Genomic DNA, 9142 nt, shown 5'->3' on the forward strand with positions numbered 1-9142 from the left:
TGAAAATGTATTTTCTACGGAGAATGCTGCTCTTAGGCGAACACCTATTCAAACGTCAATGATGTATAATCCTAACTTCAGGCAGCATGGTTTTGCGGGTTCAGTAATTTGTAATACCTATGCAGCTAGGGATAAAATATTAACTTTCAATAATATAAGCAGTATCTGTAGTACAAATACTGAAAAAGCACATTATCTTTCAAGAAAGATGTGTATATAGATATAGATACACACACACACATATATATGTATATATGTAGACACTCTGTACTTGGCTTTCAGTGCTTCTCAAGGCAGTTGCTTTGCAGCATATTAGAGGAATCACAGTCCACGCATAACCTTTGGAGACTAGGCACTAAGTAGACAACCAATCAGTTTAGCATCTCTTTCTCAGAAGATAATTAGGAAAGAGGGAAAAAAAGCCATTTAAAGTGCAACAATGCTTAAAATAATCTTAGCGAGAGGCTACTTCCAGGTTGGAAGCCACACTAAATGCTTCCTGGGAAAATTGTTTGAAAACAATAAAAGTAAATAAAACATGGTAATAGGTTTATAAGAAAGACAGAAAACCAAAAATAAAAAGTCTGTGATACACACACAGGCATGCACACTCACAGGATATGTAAGAAGGTAGAACATTTCCATGTATTTTAATTGTATATCACAATAAGTCTGTGGGATATAAAGATTTCAATACATGCTTGCTTACAACTTTCTAAGAAATTGAAGTTCTTCTGTGATCAGTCCTTGATCTGGGTGGATCTACAGCATGTATTTAATGTAGAGCCAGAAACCCAAGGTTGGAGACTGGCTCTGTTATTATTCTGTGGTGGGACCTTGGCTAAATCATTCATTTTACCACTTGGGATCTCCTTTTTGAAATTTGGTAAGTGGACTTCTAAATGATCTGTAAGTGTCCTTCTCATTCTAAAATCTTACCATCTTAAGATTTTCTTTTTGTTTATTTGTCTTCAATTATTACCTTCCTTACTTTAAGCCTATTATTAATTTAAAAATCAACATAGAATTATGTTTGTCATACAACCACCTATATTTTCTAAAGAGATATATGTTTGTGAGGGCAACCCTTCATTTTTGTCTTTTATTATCTTTAGTTTCTATCAGATGAAAAGTTCTCCAGTAGCAAGATGGTAGTTATAATCTATTCAGCTTAGAATAAAATTTAATTAAATCATTTTAGAGGACACCCATTTAATAGATTCACTTATCCCTTACTTATCCCTCTCTTTCCCCTTTTATGTCAACCCTCGCTCAATTCTTAAAATCTTATAGAGAATGAACCTTCCAGGAAGACTTCACAGGAGTTTTGAGAAAGCTATGTATATAAACACAGTCTGGTTAAACATTTTAAATATACATATTCTGAAAGTTGATGTAGCTTCTCTTGCCCTAACAATGTGAGCAGGACGCAACATTATTGCTTAAACCAGCAAGATCTTTTAAAACGTGCAGTCTGTTTCCTTTTTCAATCCACCCAATAGATGCTGTTGTTTTTGAACCTCTTTCGCTCTCTGTGCGCACACAGTTTCACGACTGTCTCCTGGGGCAGGTACGTGTTACATGGGGGTTTGTTTACAATGGTGGGTTTGATTGTAAAAGCCCTGTATTATGAATAAGCCAGTGGCTGAAATGGAGTGGAACCTTGATTTATTTGGGTAGGACTGTTTTTCAACTCCGTAAATCATAGTTTGGTGTTCATTTACCTCTGCATTCTTTTTGAGCCACTGGCACTGAGGCTGACGAATGGGAATCAAATGAGGTGTGCTAAGTGCTTCTGCTGGAGGATTTCATCACCCCACATGCTGGGGTGTGATTTATCTCTGCAATACATTATGCAACTTATTTTCCTTTACTTATTTTATTTAGTGTTGTCACAAATAATATCAATTGGTCATTGACTGTGAACCCTAAACAGTAGTAAATTAATGAAATAAGAACTCATCTGTCCCCAATTTGATTAGAGCCACTTTGGTTGCACCAAGCGATTTACTATAGATGAACCTCATTTATTAAACAAGAAGCTCCGTGAGCTCTGTGTAAATTGTTATGCATAGTATTTGCAGTGTTTTTTTGTTTGTTTGTTTGTTTTTTTGCGGTACGCGGGCCTCTCACTGCAGTGGCCTCTCCCGTTGCGGAGCACAGGCTCCGGAAGCACAGGCTTAGCGGCCATGGCTCACGGGCTCAGCTGCTCCGCGGCATGTGGGATCTACCCGGACTGGGGCACAAACCCATGTCCCCTGCATCGGCAAGCAGACTTTCAACCACTGCGCCACCAGGGAAGCCCTGCAGTGGTTTTAATGAAACACTTAAGGCTGAGTTTTCTATTTCAATCACTAAGAGTGTTTTATGCTTGTGAAATAGGTATTTTCAGACATCCTGTGACTTCAGCCTAAATAGCTCTATCTGAAGTAGGTGCCCATTTATGGAAGGGGTGGCCTTTCTTTTCATTTTGGGGGAGACAATAGGAGCAGAGGTGGGGCACAGGGCTTTTTTAGGGGAAGGGCTTCTGGGAAAAGGTGTCCCAAGAGGAGTGATTAAAGTTTTATCACAACACAGAGACTATCACAGTTTCTGCGGCAGCATTCCAATATTCTTCTGCTGAGCTAGCATAAGAATTTCAGACCACAGGAATGCAGAATTCTAAGTGGTCAATTTACCTTGGAATTTGGAAAGGTAAGTTTCACAAAAGAATGTCTTTATAAAGAACAATCTGAATAATTTAAATGGACAATGTCAATGTTCCTTTGTAGTGGCTTAAAAAATGTAAGGAGGTCAAACATAGCCCAGAAAAAACATAGAGAGGTAGGGAAAAGCTGTAAATCAAAAACAGGGGAAACATAAGTGAGTTCAGTATGAAACCAGGTGACAGCCTCTGGGTACCAAGGAAACTGCCACAAAAGCAGGAGAAGGGATGAGGGGTATAACTGAGGGGATCATATATCCAGAGCTGACTTGGAGTAAGAGGGCTTGATTGTACAACTTCAGTGAAGGGCAGAAGAACAAAGTAGAGAAACAAAAAAGTCATGGTGGATGAGATAAGAACATTCCTGAGAAGTATCTGTATGAGACTGAAGCAGAATAAAAATTGGAAACATTTGGTAGAGGTTGTCTTTTTCCAGAACATAAATGAAGGTGGGTGGTGGTGATGTAATGCAGAGTCATCCTACATGTCTTTGCTAAGGACATATGCCCTCCTCATGAATCCACATGATGAGATCTACTGCAGTCAAGATATGATTAAAGAGCTGCGAGACAATCATAGCAATGCTAAGTGTTAAAGTTGAAAGCATATTCAATATCCTTGTTTTACTGAAGAATTTGATGCATGCCAGCACCTCAAACCCTCAGATGTTTTCAAAGAAATTTAGAACCCTACAATTCTAGAACTTACAAACTGGAAATGAGGGAATTTAGATATCTCAGTCCCACAGATTTTGTGAATGGCGTTTCCCAGGAGTGATTGTTTATATTTTTTTCCATATATAGTTATTAAATGAAATCTAATTCACTGGCAAAAATTCATTAATTTAAATAAAAGCTAGAAAGTCCATTCAAACAATCTCCTTTTTATAGGGAACATATCAGGGAAGGAAGGGGAAGGGAGGGAGAAGGAAGGAAGAAAGGCAATGGATTTATGTATAAATATTATTATTACCGAGTTATTTTTATAGTACATTGTACAACATATGAATATGATGCAACATTTAGTCTGAGGAAAAAGGAAATGGAAAATATTAGATAAAATATGTCTAGGCCAGTACGCCCCAAAGTGAGTGTCTGACAAAATGATTTCTTGGTCAAAAATGTTTGAGAAACAACTGCAATGATATATATTTCTTCAATAGTCACAGTGGATATAGTAGAGGTTCTGAGGAGTGCTGCAGTATAAAAAAGCTGTCTGAGTTTGTTTCAACTCACATTTCAAAAATACATTTGACTAGGATAACTTTGTTTCCTTTAATACCTGTTAACAGCCTATGGCACTAGTGTTGCATATTTTGGGAAATGCTGCTCTCAGTACTTCTGCAGAACTCACCTACAAAGTCTAACTCTTTTAGAGATTATGCACAGGAAAATGTGTCCAAGGGTAGAATTACCTACAAGAAAAGCAAAGTTTATAAAGGGAATTCTTAACTCTGAAATATTCACAAGTGACAGATGAGAGAAGGAAAATCTCATTTGGGGAGTTCCCAACTCCAAATATGCTCTATGTTGCCCATAACTGAACTTGAAGTTACAAACTCAGCCTTTAGAATGCAGTAGCATCAAAAAAAAAAAAAAAAAAAAAAAAAAAACCTTGCAGATAGTATGCTCACACTTAACAACATTCTATTTCCCATTTTTGAAGCTGAGGACATGACTGAAACCCACTTATGAAAACTGTAATTCCTGCTCAAAAACTTTCTTTGTTATCTGAATTCCACATCCTCTATTCCAATCACACTGCTTAAATCTCTCACTCTAAAATTAGCAATTACTCCCTTCTGATTATTTCTCAGACTCAACTCCCTCAGTGTCTCAGAGGCATTTGATAGTGTTATTCATTATCTTCTTGAATGCATTCTGCTCCAGGTCCTCTGTGCCACATCATTCTTATTCTCCTCCCACCTCTCAGATTACTCTCTTGATCACTGTTTCCTGATCCAGTGATTTCACTGCTCCTCTCATGTCACAAATCCCAAGTTCTAATCAGATATTTATTTTCCTTCATGTTCATTCCTTTAGAATCCACACCTAGTCTCTACTTACTAATGACCCTATTGCTCTATGTAGCAACATTATTTTTTTCATGTTTAAAATATAAGTGTTTCTAGTGCTTTGTATGCATTTGCTTTCCACTTGTCATGACATTTTACATATTAAGCATCAACCACTTATTAATTTCTTAGAATATGTCACTACCCTGGCAGGCACTATAGATGCAATGTTGCTTGAACTTCAAGAAACTCATGACTTAACATGAGTTAAACATAAAATTTAAATAAGTTGTATACTACAAGTTCAAGATGTTTAAGTTGTTATGGAAGGAGAAAAGGAGTCCAGAGAAGCATGGGACAATATTAGAAAAGGCTTAAAAGGAGAGGCAACATTTGAGATGGGTCTTGAAAGATAAGTTGAAGGTCATATGAGGCATAATAGAAAGAGAAATATTATTCCAGGCAATAAATATTCATAACTTATTTAAAGAAGTGGCAAGAACTTTGGTGTGCCTGTGGGGTGGGGGGCAGGGTTTATGTAACTTGTTTGGGTTTGGAAGGGTTGTTAGGAGATGAGACTGGAAAGATATTGAGCCTGGTTTACTATGGATCTTGAATGACTTGATAAGGAGTTTGGACTTGACCCTGAAGTTGGGATAGATGATCAGAATTTGAGCAGCCAAGTGCATAATTAGGTCTATATCCAAGAATGGTCATGCTGGTAAGAAAGAGGTTGGAAAATAGAGGATGGGATGAAGGACATGAATATTGTCTCCCACCAAAGCTTTCCTTATTCTGAGCTCTTTACTTAATTCCAGTCCTCCTGGGTGACGTTATGACATTTTACTACACACACACACACACACACACACACACAAAATTTAGCAGTAACTACTTGTTTCTTATGACATCAAAATTAAGCTCTTTTGCCTGACTTTCAGTGTCTGCTATAGACTGAATGTTTGTGCCCCCCAAAATTCATATGTTGAAACCGAATCCCCAAGGTGATGATATTTGGAGGTGGGGTCTTTGGGAGGTGATTAGGTCATGAGGGTGGAGCCCTCATGAATGGGATTAGTGTCCTTATAAAAGAGACCCAGAGAGCTCCCTCACCTCTCCTACCATTTGAGGACACAGCAAGAAGATGGCCATCTTTGAGCCAGAAAGAGTCCTCACCAGATACTGAATCTGCTGGCACCTTCACCTTGGACTTCCAGACTCCAGAATTGTGGGAAAATAAATTTCTGTTTATAAGGCACCCCATCTGTGATATTGTTGCAGCAGCCTAAATGGGCTAAAACAGTATACTTCATGTTTCCTCAAGGACATATTATCCTGCATATGCAAGTATAGTCCTTTTCCAAATGCCCAACTTTTTTTTTTTTCCATCAACACCACCCTCACCTTTATCCCATAGTCATTCTAGCTGAACTCTGTTCTTCTTTGCTCCTCCTCTCCCATTGAAAGATCTTCTTCATGGATTCAGATCAATCCTATTCAATTACAAATGCAAACCCTCTCTTCTCCCACGAAGTCTTTCCTGGAGACTTTCTTGCATCTTGCCCTTGCTCTCACTGGTATTTTTCTTTTCTCAAATGCTTTGGTATATTCTGGATCTCACAATTCTTGTATTATCTTCATTACTTTTACATTTAAGTCTAATTTCAAGTAACATTTTTGTTTCTTGAGGATCAGGACTATGTACCTATTATACTCCTGAGTTTTTCACTTTTTAATGAACAAATTACAAATGATCAACATCCTAAAATAAATATACAAGACTCCTGTTAGAATGTTGTTGTAATGTTGGTTTCAATGCAAAAATCTGCAATAAGTAAAATAATGTCTAAATTTATTGAGCATATATTATATGCAAAACACTAGCATATATTATATGCTTGGTGTATTTATGTGTAATACTCATAATACCACTAGGTGTGTACTATTATTGTTATTATTATTAATATAATAATCATAACCACCATATCCATATAAACTGAGAGATACTTTAAACAATTGCTCAAGGTCACTGATTCATCCATCCAAGCAATACATTTTTATTGAGTTTTTATAATGTCCCAGGCATGGTTCTTAGCACCTAGGAAGTAACAGTGGACAAAATAAAGTTCTGTCCTAGAAGCAGGGCATTTTTCTTGGGGAAATAGACTATTAAAAATTTAAACATTTTAATAAAACAATTTAACAAAGGATCTTATAACAATATTTGGTAGAGTGATACATGCTATAAAAATAAATCAGGGCAAGTGCATGCAATGCAATTGGTAGGAAATCATGAAGCCAGCATAGAAAGGTAGGTTGTCAGACTCTAGATTCCCTGTAATAAGTCCCCTACTATTGTTAGCCTCAGGTACCACTTCATTATTGGTATTTGAGCCCTGCAGTAATCTCTCCTCACATGTATATTCTAATGAAACTCAGGTCTCATCAACATCAAATCTATATTCTAATCAGACAAATATACTTATCTTCAAAAATGTACTCACCATGGCCTTGTGTTTGGCTCATGCTATTCTTTTAGTGTATGCACACACTTACACACACATACATATGTGCACCCACACAGAGTCTTTTTTACTCGAACTCAGATTCAACTTATTCTGTAAAACCTTTATTGTCTATTGAAAGAAGAGTTGCATCTTCAATTTTGTTGGCAATTTCCATTATATATACTGTTATTCTAGGCAATTTATAAATAATGAAAAGAGAACAATATGTAATTTTTCAAACACTGAAGAAATATAACTTTGGATCTGCCTTTTTGTAGCATCTGCATTAACAGTGATTTTAAAAATTAGCATATAAAATCTGAAAAATTCTTTGAAGTATTGAACCTTCTGATTAAGATAAAACATTGAGGACAAATACAGATTTGATCTGCATGGTGTTAATTTAACAGCATTAAATTCAAGATAACCCTTAAACCCTTGTGTATTATTATTTAAATTTTATATCCTCCAATTCCCCCAAAATGAAGAAATAAATTAAAATCGTTCTTTATGTCATTTCAACCATTAAATGTTTAAATACATTTAAAAATGATGACTCAGTCATAATGAAGAAAATTTTTTTCTAAAGAAAATGAAGTGAGTGTATTCATAGCTAAATGGGAAAAAAAAAAAACATGTTTGAGAAAAAGCAAAATGCTGAGAATTCATATAACATTTGCACCATCTCAAACTAATCCTCCAGTGACCTTGCCAATAATATTTACTCTGAACAGCCACACAGGGAAAGAACGGGCTTTTCAATATAAAATAGTATTCATTCTGCTTTTTTATATTTCTAACAATAATAAAGGGTCAGTAACAGGCCTTGGCTGAAATGCTGATTGCTACTCCTGCTTTCCAACACTTTTCCAACTTTAAAATATCATTTAAAATACAATTTGTATATTTTTGTAAACTGCAGAGCTATTCTATACTGTACTCAGTAGGAACTAGTATATGTTGTTAAATCTGGTTATTTTATTATTCTTTTTTTTTTGGACACCCAAATCTCTTTTATTGGAGGGGGGCAGGTGGTGGGGGGCTCTCACTGCAGAGCTTGTTCATTAGCACTGTTTCCTAAGTCCTGCGGCTTCATCACATCTGGCAGCTCGGGTGGGCTGGAGAAGGGCTCGATGCTAAGGACTTCAAAGGCTTCATCTGCCCTGAAGGCTAGCCCCACAGTGGCTGGGGCCTGAGGTCGTGCTCTCTGGCTGGTGAAGCCACACTCTCCCAATGTCTTTCCGTGGTCCTGAAGCTGGTTGTCTTTGTACAGCTGCTGCTTGTCTGGTGGCCACTTGAGGATACCCTCAATGATGCGCTTCAGCTCGAACAAGGTGTCCGAGTCCTTGGCGTCTGTGAAGATGGTGGTCTTGTGGCGTCGGATCATGAGGAACACATACATCACGGAGGCTGCCTCTCCCCCAAGTCCGGCAGATTTAACCAGAAAAAGAAACACAAATAACAGTTAGTAGTTAAAGACTTTAAGTTGCTGCTATTACAGATATAATACAAATTTGTTAGGGCTGCCCTAACAAAGTACTGCAAACTGAAATTTATTGACCAACAGTTCTGGCGACTAGACGTTCAAAATCAATGTGTTGGTGGAATTGGTTCCTTCCGAGGTCTGTAAGGGAAGGCTCTGCTCCAGGCCTCTTGCCTTACCATGTAGATCACCATCTTGCGTCCACATGATGTTTTCCCTGTGTATATGTCTATCTCCAAATTTCCCTTTATCTTTGATAAGAACTTGCCTTAATGGACCTCATCTTAATTTGATTGCCTCTTTAAAGACTCTTTCTCCAAATAAGATCACATTTGGACATATTGGGATTCAGGATTTCAAAATATAAATTTTGAGGGGACACAATTCACCACATAACAGGCACTTTCCTCATTTTTATTTGAAATATTATTTAC

At 37.1% G+C, this 9142-nt stretch overlaps 1 pseudogene; it reads right to left on the reverse strand.

The window, feature by feature from the left end:
- Positions 1-8270: 8270 nt before the first annotated feature.
- Positions 8271-8627, reverse strand: LOC115858381 (elongin-B pseudogene; annotated as a pseudogene).
- Positions 8628-9142: the final 515 nt, after the last annotated feature.

The sequence above is a fragment of the Globicephala melas genome, chromosome 1, assembly GCF_963455315.2.
Source record: "Globicephala melas chromosome 1, mGloMel1.2, whole genome shotgun sequence".
NCBI classification, from domain to species: domain Eukaryota; kingdom Metazoa; phylum Chordata; class Mammalia; order Artiodactyla; family Delphinidae; genus Globicephala; species Globicephala melas.